This window comes from Lepidochelys olivacea, assembly GCF_965140295.1.
Source record: "Lepidochelys olivacea isolate rLepOli2 genome assembly, chromosome: 2".
NCBI classification, from domain to species: Eukaryota; Metazoa; Chordata; order Testudines; family Cheloniidae; genus Lepidochelys; species Lepidochelys olivacea.
In genome coordinates this window covers 200,003,333-200,021,309 of record NC_140412.1, presented here as the reverse complement: position 1 = coordinate 200,021,309, position 17,977 = coordinate 200,003,333, and the positions used below count along the sequence as shown (strand labels likewise).

General features: G+C 41.7%; 1 protein-coding gene across 1 annotated transcript in view; it reads left to right on the top strand.

Annotated features, from left to right (window-relative positions):
* The window catches only part of RARB (retinoic acid receptor beta), a 516,441-nt gene that overhangs the window by 111,464 nt on the left and 387,000 nt on the right, over window positions 1-17,977 (top strand). Inside the window, exon 3 of the mRNA XM_084618116.1 lies at window positions 3,425-3,532. The gene's annotated coding sequence lies outside the window, so the exon portion shown is untranslated. The remainder of the gene's footprint in view (window positions 1-3,424; window positions 3,533-17,977) is intronic.

The window sequence follows — 17,977 nt, the reverse complement described above, 5'->3', positions numbered from 1 at the left end:
GTGGTTGAAGGTGTACAGCAAATAGGTATCAAGTGACTATCACTTGTGAATTATTTCATATTTTCCTGTCTGTTAGCTACATCCTCTCCCTGGTGCAAAATCAGTAAATGGGCTTTTTGCCAGAAGGTTACACACAAGTCAGGAGAAAAGGGGGCTGAACTCTGCCCTTTGCTCAGTGACTGATATTGCTGTGGCGTGGCAGCTGAGGGGGCTGCTGGCAAATGAATCTACATGTGCTATGCCCTAGCACTTCTTCTGGCCCAACTGTAGCCTCTCTCAAAAACTGCTGTACAATTAAAATGATTTAGCCCTGTGGACTTCTTACAGGTTATTGATCCCCTGGACAGTTCTGTAGATTCCGCTTCTCCAGTGCTGAGAAGAATTGTGCAATTTCTTTTGTAATCAGGCATTGCACAACCCTCATCTTGGCTAAAGGATGTGATCCTATGAGCCTTGCAGCTACTATTAGTGTTAGTGACAATAAACTGCAGAAACAGAAGGTGGGGACTTACATCAACAGCACTGCAGCTAGTCTTTTCCAACAAATTTACAGGACATGAGTGTGACATTCAGTGAATGCAGAGAGCACTGTATTTGTTACTGTTGTTTTTTTCTTTTACTGGGTTGGTCTTTAGAAATACTCAGTTTGTTTTTAGGTATACTGATCTATAAGAGTATTGAGCACATAATCCTATAGATCATGGACACTAAGGTGCACCATAAAAGGCTGGATCCTCAGCTGCAGTAAATCAGCACAGCTCTGTAGGCTTCACTGGAGTTCTGCTGATATCCGCTGAAGAACTGGCCTGAAGTGTTACTTTACCAGTCAGAATACCTAGGATAGATAAAAATGATAGTGAGAGAGACTTTGTTCCTAGCAAGCTCAGGAATTAATAAGGAGTAGCTTGAAATTCTAGAGAGGGTATAATTGAGGACATTTTAAGGAAAGGTCAGCATAGCTTTGCCAAAATGGAACATCAGTTGTGTTGAGTGCAGTCTCTAAGTAAGGCCTGAGGGCCCTGGTAAATCACACATGACCATGCTGCATGTCACTGAGTCTTGGAGCTCAGTTCAGGCCCAGGGGCTATTTGGAAAGATGGATCTGTTTGTGATAACCGAAAAACAGTGACATGTTGTTCTAATGAAGTCTATGAAAGAAAATGCAGAAATATGATAAATATGATGTATGGATCTTGCAACCTTAATTTAACCTTAGTGAAGTTTTTTTTTGTGTGTGGGAATATATATCATATTGTATGGCTGAGTGTGATCCATTGAATGGTTTATGGATATGCTCCTCCAGGGGGTGTTACACACTCACTACTGAATGCTACATTTTGCATTTGGATCTCTGATTTAACAGAAAACGTGCAAAAACTGATTCATCCAGCCAATTCTCTACTGGTTATACATCTGAGGCTCAGGATCTTCATTTGTTACTTTAATATCATTGTAAATGTTGTAGACATATGGCTTGTTTTTTTTTTTAAATGTAAAGGTCTCCATTTCAAATAAGCAATGAAAAATCTAAAGAAACAAAACAAAGAATTACAAGGTTCTGACAGAAATTTTGATTGTACTAGTGGCTGCAGAACTGCCTGTTTGAAACAGTAGCCTATGAAGAATTTATGTAGTTTGCAAAATCCACTTATTTTTGCTATCATTTTCCCTCTTTTTTGCGGACCAGCCACTTCAAGTGCAGAAGCTATGCATATCTAGAGATATGGTGCTTTTTGTTGGATGCTGGAATGGGATGGATTAATAGTTTAGTTTAATTTCTCGTTGTCCCTTTCATGCTTTAGGAGATTCACAACAGAAGGCCGAATAGACCCCTAGTGTCTAATGCTGGCCAGTGGTGATTATCATCATTGTCCAAATTACAACGTTTTATAGTGTCCACAAGTGTGCTACGTGCTTCACAGAAAGTGTGTAAATGATAAGTTCCTGATTCAAAGAGTTTACAGTTGAAGTGGTAGGATTGACAAACAAGTAAGGTTATAACCCACTGAGAAAAGAAAGAACATTGAGGAGGAACATAGGTTGTCGATAAAGGATAAGGCCGTTACTCAGGTCACACATCTTAGAGGGTAAAATGTGGTGTGTATGAAATACTCACTTTTTTTTTGTACAGTGCTGCAGAGTGATTGGAGTGAGGGAAGGACTTGACAAATAGTATTGGCAGTCCAAAAATAAAAAGCATTGTGTAGTAAACGTGGAGATGTCTGAGAGAAAGAGATTAAAAGGAGTACCAAGGTTGACATCATTGGCAAAGTGGAAAGGGCAAGGGAAATGTAAAAGGAGACCGGGTCAGAAATATATACTGGAACTACTATAGTGTGGCACTTGCTTCTCTGCATTGCCTTAGGCAGCTCCCTTAGCTTTCACTGGAAGATTTAATTATTGCTGTATTGGCGCAGTGTGATGCACCCTAGAAAAATCCCATTGTCTGATATAAACACTGAATAAAGCAAGGTAGAGTGGGAATGTAATCCTTAACAGGTGCAGAGAAGAGCTACTAGATGATCAGAGTAATGGAAAACCTACCTTATAAAATAGAGTCAAAGAGCTCGGCTTGTTCAGCTTAACCAAAAAATAAACTGAGGGGAGATATGATTACTCTCTATAAATACATCAGAGGACTAAATACGAGGGAGGGAGAAGAGTTATTTAAATTAAGCCCCAATGCTGACACAAAAACAAATGGATATAAACTGACCATCAACATGTTTAGGCTTGAAATTAGATGAAGATTTCTAACCATCAGAAGAGTAAAGTCCTGGAACAGCCTTCCAAGGGGAGCAGTGGGGGCAAAAAACCTAACTGGCTTCAAGACTGAGCTTGATAAATTTGCGGAGGGGATGGCATGATGAGAGTGCTTACAATGGCATGTAGCTGATCTGCGACTGCTAGCAGCAAATATCTCCAATGACTGGTGATGGGATGCTAGATGGGGAGGGCTCTGAGTTACTACAGATGAGTCTTTCCCAGGTGTCTGGCTGGTGGGTCTTGCCCACGTGTTCAGGGTCTAACTGATCATCATGTTTGAGTTTTGGAAGGAATTTCCCCCTGGGTCAGATTGGCAGACACCCTGTAGTTTGTTGTTGTTTTTTTTTTTTGCCTTCCTCTGCAGCACTGGACATGGGTCACTTGTAGGTTTAAACTGGTGTAAATGGTGGATTCTCTGTAACTTGAAGTCTTTAAGTCATGATTTGAGTTCTTCAGTAATTCAGCCAAAGGTTGTGGGTCTATCACAGGAGTGGGTGGGTAAGGTTCTGTGGCCTGCAATGTGTAGGAGGTCAGACTAAGTGATCATGATGGTCCCTTAATGTCTGAGAGTCTAATTATGAGTTTCCATGGTCTCTTCTGGATTTGTATCTAAAACATAACATTACTCAAACATATTTTTCTTTTTTCTTTTTACCAGTTTTTTAAAAATAAAAGCAAAGAAAGAAGAAAGTAGTTTGAATGGAAGGGTCCAAGATTCCTTTGTTGTGTGTATCATTGAGACCAGAGTGGGCAATCACTGATTCAGGTATGTTATAGTTGATCATATCAATTTGTATTATTGGGAATCATTAATACATGTATAATTGACAGTGTAAACCACGAGGGCTGTAAGTGTGAGATGCTTATTTATAAGAAAGGATTAAGCACTGTTTGGATAATACAGCTGACAGCTTCATGCTGAGCCAACAGGCTAGGCTCTCGGCACTGGGCAGCCGGGCACCCCGCTGGGAGCTCTATGCCGAGCTCGCAGCCCCCCACACTATCCCACTTAAATTGGTACAAGCACTTCTTGGTGAGGGTGTGCACCATTGGCATTGTATGGACATGAAAAATCGCAGTAATTAGTGCAGGGGATGTATGTCGACCTAACACAGGTTGACTTAATTGTGTAGTGTAGACAAGACCTTAGTGTTAAGGCTCCACCTAGAAGGAAGCAAAGGCCTTGTAAGGAATTGTTCTGCCCTTGGGAAGGGCAAAAAATAGTGGCAGAAAAGGGAAAACTGGAGGAGGGGATGAAAAAGCAGAGGAAAGGAAAATAAAGGACAAGGAAGTTGCAGAATAACAGTACTTGCAGGGTCATTACTTATCATGTCTTTCCTAAACATTTTAAACTCTTCAAACTAGAAGCAAAAGGTGAGAAAATTCCCCACCTCCCTATACAGATAAAATCCCAAAATTAAAACATTTCTACAGAGATCAAACTATAGATTCAGATTTCTAGAAAAAATGTTTCATAATGAAGCCTAGGAAACCAACCAGAAAATTCTGTGCAAAATATACATAAATTATGTACTTTTCTGAAATAGTGTGAAATAATATCGTAGGTCATCGTTTCATCTGAATGTTGGTTATATAATTTTTCCAGGTGAGGAACACTGACTATTTTGCATGGAAAACAATTGATTAGGGCAGTGGTTCTCAAACTTGTTCCACTGCTTGTGCAGGGAGAGCTCCTGGCGGGCCCGGCCGGTTTGTTTACCTGCTGCATCTGCAGGTTCGGCCGATCACGGCTCCCAGTGGCTGCAGTTCGCTGCTCCAGGCCAATGGGAGCCGCTGGAAGCGGCGCGGGCCGAGGGACGTACTGGCTATTTCCTCACTGCCTTTTCTTTGTAGCGAGAGGAGATGCTTTTTCCCATACTTTGGAAGCTTCTTGAATAGAAGTAGTATTACAGTGAGATTGTGTCGCTTCATTGTACTGTAGTTCATTTAGTCCCAGGTGTACTATGTGTGTGTTCGGTCTAAGAGAGGGCATGGGAGTCCTGCCAAGTGCTTCAGTTTTTCTTGGCTCCCTGCCTAAGTGCTACATTTTTCTAACTTGTGAAATGAATTTCAACTTGTAACCTGTGGCACTTTCAAGGTCATAATTGGAAGGTGTCAGGTGTGCTTTAAGAATTGCTCAACAAGTACCGGGTCTATTAAAAAAAAGTTCCTTTTTTTAAAATTGCTGGCTTACAAATAGCTCAAAAGCAAACTAGCATGAACTCTTCAACACCTCTCCAAATTCAACAAAACTGACATTTATAGCTTTATTGTAGCGGAGACATGGCATTTGGATTCAGATTGTTTGGACTGCAGAGCGTCAGTATAAATAGCTATGATTGACTTTTGTATGGAGCACATCTGGAAGCAATTTATGGCATTCCAGCTAGATTAAAGCATGTTTTAAAGGAATTTCACCGGCTCTTTTTTTCTAGCTATGGTGAATAAAGTTTCAAAGAAGGTTTAGCTGCTGTTCCTGTTAATGTGGACTGTAGTGAAGTCAAACTAAGGGCAAATGGAACCCCTCCTCCCCCAGTTAGTGTATTTTTTTTTCAAATAGAAAAACATTGAAGTGAGTAGTATTGGATCATTTTCTTCTTACTGAAAAGCATCTGGGATAAGATAAAGCATCTGACACCAGGATGCTGTTATACACTGAAAATAAGTAAACTAAACCTTGATTAATGGGGCTGAAGGAATTGACTTACGAGGAAAGATTTATAAAAAAAAAACAACAACTCCTAAATATTGGCTAATGACGACTAATTGTTTATCTACATCTGAATGATGTAAATACCAAAAAGGGAGAGGAATTGTTAGTGTATTTCAATGAGGCATAATTAGTATAATATGAAAAAATTATACTAAAGAAAATTTAAGCTGAATATGAAGGAAAGTTTCTTAATGGCTTAATCTATTGCACTTTGTCACACAAGGGAACTGGGAGAAGCCTCATTTATTGAGTCACTGAAAACCGCACTAACTGCTGTAGGATACAGTAGATTGTCAGGAAAGTCTGGCAACAAAATAGGCCAGTTGACCTCATAAATCTTTTCCAGTTCTGATTTCTGTAAAAATGTATTTTAAAATGTAACTTGCCAGTTTTGTTAAAACATTTTTCTTAACTGATGAGCTGTAAATTGCACCACCAAAAATTGCTAAAATGTGTAATATAGCACGCAAGATTCAGCCGAGGAAAATTAACTGTCCATGGAATTCTAATTCACAGGGATTTGCCGCCCCCCCCATGTTGCATGTGCACATTGAAACTGTTGACCTATGTTTGCTTGTGCGTTCGATTAACAGAGTGAGTGTGGCAGATTGTTTTTTGCTCTGTCACATTTAATATAAAACATAATGTCAAATGAGAAGTCTAAGAATTGTGATCCCCATCTCTTCAAATATTATAAGCAAAGGAGACCTGAGCTGTCTGTAAGGTTAACACCATTGGTGGGGGCAGCAGAGGATGGGGGATTGTAAATGTGAACTGAAAGTACTCCATTCTTTGGACCTACCTTCAAGGGTTATAAGATGCAGGAACAAGAAAACAGAAACTGAACCTGCTTAGCCATATTGAATATAATCCTGAATGAATCCGGGGACAGATTCTGCGGGAACACACTTTGTGGTGGGGGGGGCTGGTATGAGAATTAAGGCAATGAAGTCAAAGGCACGTGAGTGGCAGAGCAAGGTGGAATGTAGCTTTGACACACTGGATCAGCTGGGAGATTAGGTGAAAGTATTCTGTAGTTTCCGTTTTTTAAAAATTCACTGTAACTATAATTTAGGGCCTGTCTACCTACGGATATTCAGGAAAGTTAACATGAATCTACTGAAAGTGTGAAGTCAATGCTTAGAAATTCAGGTTTGTTAAACCCTCATGTAGATGCTTAGGAGTAATATGGCCTTAATTCTCTGTAATTTAAGCCTCCTTCAAGGATTCTAGATGATCAGATTCAGAACCTTTTTTGGCCTTTAAATCTATGAACATCCTTTTGTGGTCAATTTCGTACTACAAACGGATGCAACAATGTGCCATCCACAGAGACTGTATCCAGAATTCTGCTGCACAGTTGCACAGAATGAGAGCATTCACATAGGGTTTTAACTCACTTTAATTTATATGCATTGATGTCACACCTTTAGCCCTGGTCTACACTAGGACTTTAGGTCGAATTTAGCAGCGTTAAATCGATGTAAACCTGCACCCGTCCACATGATGAAGCCCTTTCTTTCGACTTAAAGGGCTCTTAAAATTGATTTCCTTACTCCACCCCTGACAAGTGGATTAGCACTTAAATCGGCCTTGCCGGGTCAAATTTGGGGTACTGTGGACAACAATTCGACGGTATTGGCCTCCTGGAGCTATCCCAGAGTGCTCCATTGTGACCGCTCTGGACAGCACTCTCAACTCAAGTGCACTGGCCAGGTAGACAGGAAAAGAACTGCGAACTTTTGAATCTCATTTCCTGTTTGGCCAGCGTGGCAAGCTGCAGGTGACCATGCAGAGCTCATCAGCAGAGGTGACCATGATGGAGTCCCAGAATCGCAAAAGAGCTCCAGCATGGACCGAACGGGAGGTACGGGATCTGATCGCTGTTTGGGGAGAGGAATCCGTGCAATCAGAACTCTGTTCCAGTTTTCGAAATGCCAAAACCTTTGTCAAAATCTCCCAGGGCATGAAGGACAGAGGCCATAACAGGAACCCGAAGCAGTGCCACATGAAACTTAAGGAGCTGAGGCAAGTCTACCAGAAAACCAGAGAGGCGAACGGCTGCTCCAGGTCAGAGCCCCAAGCATGCTGCTTCTATGATGAGCTGCATGCCATTTTAGGGGGTTCAGCCACCACTACCCCAGCCGTGTTGTTTGACTCCTTCAATGGAGATGGAGGCAACACGGAAGCAGGTTTTGGGGACGAGGAAGATGATGATGATGAGGTTGTAGATAGCTCACAGCAAGCAAGCAGAGAAACCGGTTTTCCCGACAGCCAGAAACTGTTTCTCACCCTGGACCTGGAGCCAGTACCCCCTGAACCCACCCAACGCTGCTTCCTGGACCCGGCAGGCAGAGAAGGGACCTCCGGTGAGTGTACCTTTTAAAATACTATACTATCCCTTTAAAAGCAAGCATGTGAAGGGATTACTTTGCCCTGGCATTCGCGGCTCTCATGGGTGTACTCCCAAAGCCTTTGCAAAAGGTTTCTGTGGAGGGCAGCCTTATTGCGTCCTTCATGGTAGGACACTTGACCACTCCAGGCCAGTAACACGTACTCGGGAATCATTGTACAACAAAGCATTGCAGTGTATGTTTGCTGGCGTTCAAACAACATCCGTTCTTTATCTCTCTGTGTTATCCTCAGGAGAGTGAGATATTATTCATGGTCACCTGGTTGAAATAGAGTGCTTTTCTTCAGGGGACACTCAGAGGAGCCCATTCCTGCTGGGCTGTTTGCCTGTGGCTAAACAGAAATGTTCCCCGCTGTTAGCCACGGGGAGGGGGAAGGGTTGAGGGGGTAGCCACGGGGTGGGGAGAGGCAAAATGCGACCTTGTAACGAAAGCACATGTGCTATGTATGTAATGTTAACAGCAAGGTTTACCCTGAAAGAGTGTAGCCACTGTTTTATAAAAATGTGTCTTTTTAAATACCGCTGTCCCTTTTTTTTTCTCCACCAGCTGTATGTGTTTCAAAGATCACAGGATCTTCTCCTTCCCAGAGGCTAGTGAAGATTAGAAAGAAAAAAAAATGCACTCGAGATGAAATGTTCTCCGAGCTCATGCTTTCCTCCCGCACTGACAGATCACAGTCAAATGCATGGAGGCAAATAGTGTCAGAGTGCAGGAAAGCACAAAATGACCGAGAGGAGAGGTGGCGGGCTGAAGAGAGTAAGTGGCGGGCTGAAAAGAGTAAGTGGCGGGCTGAAGACAGGGCTGAAGCTCAAATGTGGCAGCAGCATGATGAGAGGAGGCAGGATTCAATGCTGAGTATGCTCCAGTGTATGGTTGAGCTGCAGCAAAGGGAGCTGGAGCACAGACTTCCACTACAGCCCCTGTGTAACCAACCGTCCTCCTCCCCAAGTTCCATAGCCTCCACACCCAGACGCCCAAGAATGCGGTGGGTGGGCCACCGGCCTACCAGCCACTCCGCCACAGAGGATTGCCCAAAAAAAAGAAGGCTGGCATTCAGTAAATTTTAAAGTTGTAAACTTTTAAAGTGCTGTGTGGCATTTTCCTTCCCTCCTCCACCACCCCTCCTGGGCTACCTTGGTAGTCATCCCCCTATTTGTGTCATGAATGAATAAAGAATGCATGAATGTGAAGCAACAATGACTTTATTGCCTCTGCAAGCGGTGATCGAAGGGAGGAGGGGAGGGTGGTTAGCTTACAGGGAAGTAGAGTGAACCAAGGGGCGGGTGGTTTCATCAAGGAGAAACAAACAGAACTTTCACACCGTAGCCTGGCCAGTCATGAAACTGGTTTTCAAAGCTTCTCTGATGCGTACCGCACCCTCCTGTGCTCTTCTAACCGCCCTGGTGTCTGGCTGCGCGTAACCAGCAGCCAGGCGATTTGCCTCAACCTCCCACCCCGCCATAAACATCTCCCCCTTACTCTCACAGATATTGTGGAGCACACAGCAAGCAGTAATAACAGTGGGAATATTGGTTTCGCTGATGTCTAAGTGAGTCAGTAAACTGCGCCAGCGCGCCTTTAAACGTCCAAATGTACATTCTACCACCATTCTGCACTTGCTCAGCCTGTAGTTGAACAGCTCCTGACTACTGTCCAGGCTGCCTATGTACGGCTTCATGAGCCATGGCATTAAGGGGTAGGCTGGGTCCCCAAGGATACATATAGGCATTTCAACATCCCCAACAGTTATTTTCTGGTCTGGGAATAAAGTCCCTTCCTGCAGCTTTTGAAACAGACCAGAGTTCCTGAAGATGCGAGCGTCATGTACCTTTCCCGGCCATCCCACGTTGATGTTGGTGAAACGTCCTTTGTGATCCACCAGTGCTTGCAGCACTATTGAAAAGTACCCCTTGCGGTTTATGTACTCACCAGCTTGGTGCTCCGGTGCCAAGATAGGGATATGGGTTCCGTCTATGGCCCCACCACAGTTAGGGAATCCCATTGCAGCAAAGCCATCCACTATGACCTGCACATTTCCCAGGGTCACTACCCTTCATATCAGCAGATCTTTGATTGCGTGGGCTACTTGCATCACAGCAGCCCCAACAGTAGATTTGCCCACTCCAAATTGATTCCCAACTGACCGGTAGCTGTCTGGCGTTGCAAGCTTCCACAGGGCTATCGCCACTCGCTTCTCAACTGTGAGGGCTGCTCTCATCCTGGTATTCATGCACTTCAGGGCAGGGGAAAGCAAATCACAAAGTTCCATGAAAGTGCCCTTACGCATGCGAAAGTTTCGCAGCCACTGGGAATCGTCCCAGACCTGCAATGCTATGTGGTCCCACCAGTCTGTGCTTGTTTCCCGAGCCCAGAATTGGCATTCCACAGCATGAACCTGCCCCATTAGCACCATGATGCATGCATTGTCAGGGTCCATGCTTTCAGAGAAATCTGTGTCCATGTCCTGATCACTCACGTGACCGCGCTGACGTCGCCTCCTCGCCCGGTATCGCTTTGCCAGGTTCCCGTGCTGCATATACTGCTGGATGATGCGTGTGGTGTTTAATGTGCTCCTAATCGCCAAAGTGAGCCGAGCAGCCTCCATGCTTGCCTTGGTATGGCGTCCGCACAGAAAAAAGGCGCGGAACGATTGTCTGCCGTTGCTCTGACTGAGGGAGGGGCCACTGGCAACATGGCTTACAGGGTTGGCTTCAGGGAACTAAAATCAACAAAGGGGGTGGCTTTACATCAAGGAGTATTTCAGGCAGGACTTCACGGAGGGTTCCAATAAGAAATGGTGCACCTAAGTTATTTTTCTTATTGGAACAAGGAGGTTAGCCTGGCCTCTGATTGATACATGGCTAGATTTACCTCGCTGCACCTTCTCTGTGAGTGACTACAGTGTGACCTAGAAGAATGAGTCCCCTAGACAGGGGAAGGGGGAAGCAAATGAGTACAAAACAAATCTGGTCTATTTCTTGTTTTGATCCACTCCATCTATCTTTTACATCTTTGGCTGGCAGCAGACGGTGCAGAAGGACTGCATGCCATCCACATCTCATGGCTGCTCGGCAGAAGATGGTACAATACGACTGCTAACCATCCTCATCTCTTGCCTGCCCAGCAGAAGATGGTACAGTACGACTGCTAGCAATCCGTATCGCCTGCCTGCTCACTGTAAGACGGTTCAATAGGACTGACTGCAGGACTAAAGAGAATGACCTGGTCAAGTCACTCCAAATTTAGTCCTTGCGCCCATGTCTGCCCAGGCTCTCCCGGCCGACGTGGCCAGGAGCACCTCGGACACGACGATGACGGCTACCAGTCATATTGCACCGTCTGCTGCCAGAGGCAATGGGTTGCTGCTATTGTGTAGCAATGCCATACCACATCTGCCAGCACCCAGGAGACATAGGGTGACGGTTACCTGAGCGGGCTCCATGCTTGCCGTCGTATGGCGTCTGCACAGGTAACTCAAGAAAAAAGGCGCGAAACAATTGTCTGTTGCTGCTTTCACGGAGGAAGGGAGGGAACGGGGCCTGACGATATGTACCCAGAACCACCCGCGGCAATGTTTTAGCCCCATCAGGCATTGGGATCTCAACCCAGAATTCCAATGGGCAGCGGAGACTGCGGGAACTGTGGGATAGCTGCCCACAGTGCAACGCTCCGGAAGTCGACTCTAGCCTCGGTACTGTGGAAGCACTCCACCGAGTTAATGCACTTAATGCACTTAGAGTATTTTCTGTGGGGACGCACACACTTGAATATATAAAGCCGATTTCTAAAAAACCGACTTCTATAAATTCGACCTTATTCCGTAGTGTAGACCTACCCTTAGTTGATTTGCCTTAAGTTTCTTGAGTGTCCCCATGTAGACTTGACCTTAATGTGTACTGCACCTATCTATCTTATTTTATGCCAAATATAAGATTACATACGGTATACAAACAGTTTCTCATGTTTTGATCTGGTTTAATAATCTTGTTTTTGATTAGATTACTTAAGACTTAAACTGCTATTTGGGAATTTCATGCAGACTGTTCAAAGAGTCTTTCAACCTTTAAGAAGAGGTAGTGAAAAAAGAATTCCTAGAGCCTAACCTGCTTTGGATTTTCACTCAAAAGGGCATAGACTAAGGAGTCCTCTCTTGTAAGGTAGTCTGTAGTCTGATAGATGCACAAAAAATGTCTGATTGCCTGGGCAAGAGCTAAATAAGGAAATACTTACATTATTTTGAGATTGAATCTTGTCTGTCCCACTGTTATGCATCTAGTCAATTATATCTGCCTTTTCCGGAGCCCTGTGTATTTTCTGATTCTGCAGCTGTAGAATTTGCTGTGGAATCCCACATTTTCCCATAGAATGGTGCTTCAGACTTTAAGCTTTATTTATTTTTTATAAATCTTTCTAGCTTCTGTATTTATGAAGATAACCATAAAACTGTAAACTAAATGTAAACCAAATGTAGTATTGTATTGTAAGTAATGCAGTATTGTAAGTTACTGAAACTTCAGACAGTCGGAAGCTGTAGCTGTGAGATATTTAAATTGCCCTGATCATCTAAGGGTTAAATCTGAAGCCTTTGGATGAAAATTCATATGGCAATATTATTAATTTATTTCATTGCTGATCATGTTAGTAGACATAACACCAATAATAGCTGGTCTCACTTGCTAACGCATAAGCTGTGGTCTTCGAACTAGTCTGTTAAACACAAGAAGAAAATAGACTGCTGCTCACTCTATCTGATTGTTGACTCTGCAGTGCTCATAGTAGTAAAAAGCGGTAAAACTTTTTTCATTAAATTTTATCCGAAGATATTGGTTCTGAGACTGGCAGTGTTAGAGACCGTGGGAAATTTTTTAAAGAGAGCCTAGGTGACTTAGGAGTTAAGTTCCTCTAACTTTCAGTGGGATGTAGGCTCTAAGTCACATAGGTGCTTCTGAAAATGGGACTTAATGTGCTTGCTTTGTCTGTGAAAAAAGATGGATTTGGGTGAGGGAGGGAGACTGGGTCAGATTTTGAAAGAGATTTAGGTGCTTAAAGGTACAGGTACGCGCCTAGGATGATTTGTAAAAATGTCTCTGCAGGTAAGTGGCTTGTTCCCATTTAATTTATTTCAGTATGAGTTAAGTCCCTAACCTGCTTAGGCACCTTTGAAAATCTCATTAGGCACTGGAGTCTCTAGATGCCTAAATACCTTTGAAAATCTAGATACTGTTCCTTAAATAATTTGTGTACTGACCTCTGCTGATGAAACAAGATAGGGAACTGCATCTTGTTCTTCTGACCAATTCAAGTTACTAATCATTTGCTACCATGGGATGTGGCACTGGCTTTTCATTATCGCATGGGGAACAGATTGTTGGAATATGTGCATTCATTACATCATATTCCACCCTTGATATTTACACTGGACTTTCATTGATGGCAACAGTATTTGTACATATAGAAAAATGATAGGCTATCACCCTGAAAGTCTGAGCAGTGAATTTGTTCACGAAAATGTGATTGTCACAGGGCATCTCTATTTTAAATGTAACGACGTTCTAGCAAATAAACACAGAAAACCAAGGGCCCAATCTACAGAATGCTTAGGGTGAAATCTTGTCTCTATTGACATCAATGGCAAAACTCCCATTTACTTGAACATTGTCAGGATTTCACCTCTACCTCTAGTACAGTAGTAGTGTTTGTTGCCAGCTGTAGTCCCATTAAACCCAGTGGGACTCACCATCGTAGTAAGTACTACAGCTAGTATCATTTCCAGGGTTAGGCCCTAAAAGAATAACACACAACAAACGACTGTAATTGATTTACGTTGCCTGGTTATTTCATTACTTTTTTCTTGACAAGTTCATTGAAATGTAATTTTCTGAGAGGTGATAATGTCCACAGAATAAAATATGTTGGACTGAACAAGTTCAGAATACTAAATCATGAACAGTATTGCTGCAAGGAGACTTTCTTCAGCTTTTCATTAGAGACTGTATTCTGTCATTATATGGCATCATTAGTTATGCTGATTGAGGCAGGGGAAACTTTAATGACCACTACAGTAGACATTGGGAGCATATTTTAACTTATGGATGTAAAATACAAAAATAATTGCTAGTACCATATTACCAGGATTAATAGAGGTACTGTAGATTTATATTTTTTATTACTCTTGTACATAAATCTCGGGAATTATTCTTGGCAGGCATAGCATTGGTAACATTATTTTTCTATATTTTGGGTTGAAAAGTTTTGACAAAATATATTTAATATTATTTGTAACAATTTTCTTCTTTACTGTTACATTCATAATCTATCTTTGTAATATAATTATTTAGCAGTCCCATAAAAAGGATATCTGGTCATCTCTTAACAGGCTCATTTAGTCAAAGATGCATAAAATTTGCATTCTTACACAAGTGCCTAATTTATAAATAGCAATAAACATGCCAGGCAATGTGCCAGATACACTTCAGAGACTTGTAATCTGGTAATAGTTAGAGTAGGCAAAGGTTGTGAAAATTCCTTTTTTAATAATTAAAATATTGAGGGTTTTTTTTGTTTTTTGTTTTTGTTTTTTTTGCCTGATCCAAAACCACTATTGGAGGTGAGCGGGAGTCTCTTCTCTGTCTTCAGTGGTCTTTGAATCTGGCCCTTTATAATTGGTCCATGGGGCAACTTCTTTGAGTATCTCACAATTATCCCTTATTCTATTGATTTTTTTTAATGGCCACGTTTATTGGGATTGAATTTAGCCCACTGCATGTATGTTTTATAGATAAATTAACAGAAAATATTGTTTTAGTATGTTTTACTGGTGCACTATAATATGGAAATGTAAATGATGCCTGTTCCTTTAAGGAAAGTGTAATGTAAATTAGAGGCAACATTTTACAAGGGAGTAGTTGAGGGAGGATGTGGGAGTTTTCTTAGTAACAGCCAGATTATATTTTAATATTTCAGAGAGGTTATTTAAATGGCAGCCAGGAAGCTTTATAAATAAATGAGACATTAGACTTATAACAAAGCAGTATAAATTATAATGATGATGATAATTACCCTTTACACTGACAGACATATGTAATGTTTTATTTGTGTTTGAACTGAAGGAGTTTGATGATGTATTTTAGAAACAGATAATGAAGAATTAATTATTTCTTTATTAATATTAGTGAAGTTTAATGTTAATATATCCTCTAGCTCTTAGTGTGGATGTGTGGGTGACATTGTTCAGAAGTACTTTTCAATTATTTCAACAGGAACCATATGTACAAAGGGTAGTTGAAGTGCAAGATATCAAGTCAAAGTAATTGATGCTATGCAGACCTTATAGACTTTTCCATTTCTTTTTTAATTAAAGTTTCAGTCCAATGAAATCCTTTAAAGTAAATTAAAATTAATCAGAGGGTAAAGCTGTTCTGTGGAGAGCATAAAACAGCTAAAACTGTTTTTCATATTGTGCATATATTGGTCTTTCAGACAATATTAATTGATTTATTTGTAAATGTACCATGTGAACTATTTGTGAAACTTAAAAAATGTTAGATGTGAATCTTATTAGGGCAACAGTATTCAGTCATTGATTTGAATCAATAATGGCTTAAGCAAATTACAGATATGTTATTGTATTGGTTTTAGCTATGTAATTAAGCTTCAGAAACTCTATATTTTTATCTTTAAAAGGGAAATTTTAATTACTTTCCCCCTATTTACTAAAGTTTCACCAATACCATTTTATTCTGATGACTTTCTAGATGAAAATATACTGCTTGGAAAACATTAACAAAAAACATAGACTTGGCTTTATTATACATATGAATAAATTTTGATGAGAGAAAGAAATGCTATTTACAACAGTCATTAAAGCCCTCTAATAATATATTTTTCTCTGTTATTGAAAATCTGTAATGTTTCCCTGAATGAGTCTCTGGCACTGTTTAAATATAGTGGCGAAACAAGTAATCTTTTATGTTACTTAGTGATTTATCACAAAATACTGTTGCTTGTCATCCACGCAAGGCCTATTGAAGTCCGAGGCTGAAGTCTTAGACCTATGGAAGTCAATGGAAAACTCCCATTGAGTTCAGTGGGGTCAGAAATTGACCAATAGAGGTCTGTCTGAGTAGGAATGAGAGTAAGACGGTGGGAGTTAAGACTTGGTGGACCTCCACTATATCAGGTAGACTTGATGGCTGATGATGATTTTAAAAAGTCCGAATTATGGACAGACTTTGGGGAGTTGGGAAAGGGAAAAAATGTTAATGCATGGGACTGGGACTCGTGAAATCTTGGTTCAGTTCCTGATTCTGCCACAGACTCCCTGTGTCAAATTGGGAATGCCATTCAGGCTACAATTTTCAAAGGGCCCTTAGGAAATGAGGCTTCCAATTTGCAGTAGCCATCACTGGCAGCTGGGCACCTAAATCCCTTGGCCCCTTTTGAAAATTTCAGCTATAATCTCTCTGTGCCTCGACTCCCCATATCTCACCCCGAGGGGGTTGTGAGGATGTACATTAAAGATTGCTAGTTGTTCAGATTCTACAGTGATGGAAGCCATATGAAGCTGTATGAATATCTTGTCTGGGTTCAACAAGTGATTACTACCTCAACATTTGCATGTTCTTTAAGACCTTAAAAAGCAGTTTTTTTGCTTTTGGGTGAGGAGCTAATTCTAGGGAAAATACAGCGATCATTTCATACTTGGGAGATTGACATGGCACTCGCTAAGTGTTATGATTTTATTGAGTAATCTATAGTTATTACTGAGGGCTTGTCTAGACAGTACTTTAGTCCACACCAGAGGGGTGTAAATTCGAGTGCACCTTAATATGCCCTACACTAACTGGACTGTGTGGACCCTGCTGGCGTGCACTAAGTTTCCTAGTGCACATTAATGTAGTAGTGTTTGAAACTGTACTTTGATAATGGCAGCACCACAGTGACACTCCTTCTTCACTCTCAATCAAGGAGGAAAAGGAGGATGTTTACACATCTATACATCTCTTCTGCTCTTTGTTTATTTACGTGTAATGGTTGGTTTTTTGAGTTAGTTTGCTGCGATCTGTCAGAAGAATCGGAAAGGTTGGATACTTGGATACAGCAAGGCTTTTGACACAGTCTATGATATGGTAACCTCACTAATTGCCCAGTCAAAGTTGGAACTGTGGATGTACTTTGATCCCTTTTTCTTAAGCTTTTCTAATCATGCTCTTCGCCACAGTAATATAGTTGCTGAAAGAAGGACCATCTAGGGCAGTAGACACCATCACTGAACTGGTAAGTTGATCTGGTTAGGCTGGGGGAACTGAAGTGTACTCCTGCATGCTTTCCCAGTCAGAGGACCATTCACTTGACTACTTCTATTGAATCATAGGATTAGAAGGGACCACAAGGGTCATCTAGTCTAACCCTCTGCCAAGATGCAGGATTTGTTGTGTCTGAACCATCCAAGAGAGATGACTATCAAGCCTTCTTTTGAAAACCTCCGGTGAGGAAGCTTCCACAACCTCCCGAGGCAGTCTGTTCCATTGTCCTACTGTTCTTTACAGTTAGGAAATTTTTCCTGAGATTTAATCTAAATGCCTTAGTTTGAACCCATTGCGTCTTGTTCTGGCTTCAGTGGTAAAAGAGAACAACTTTCCTCCATCTTTTTTATGGCAGCCTTTCAAGTATCTGAAGACTGCTGTCATGTGTCCTCTTAATTTCCTCTTTTCCAGACTAAACATATCTAGTTCCTTGAGCCTTTGCTTATAGGGCTTGCATTCCATCCCTTTGATCATCTTTGTCGCTCACCTTTGGATCCTTTCCGTTTTCTCTACATCTGTTCTATATATTTGTTATCAAAATTGGGCACAGTACTCCAGCTGAGGCCTAACCAGCACTGAGTAGAGCGGTACTCTCCCCTCCTGTAACCTGCATGCGATGTCTCTGTTAATGCAACCTAAAATTTCATTTGCTTTTTTTGCAACAGCTGACTCTTGGTGAGGTAGTGATCCACCACAACTCCCAGATCCTTCTCAGCAGTGCTGCTGCCAAGCCAGTTTTTCCCCATTCTGTATTTGTGCATTTGGTTTTTCTTCCCTAA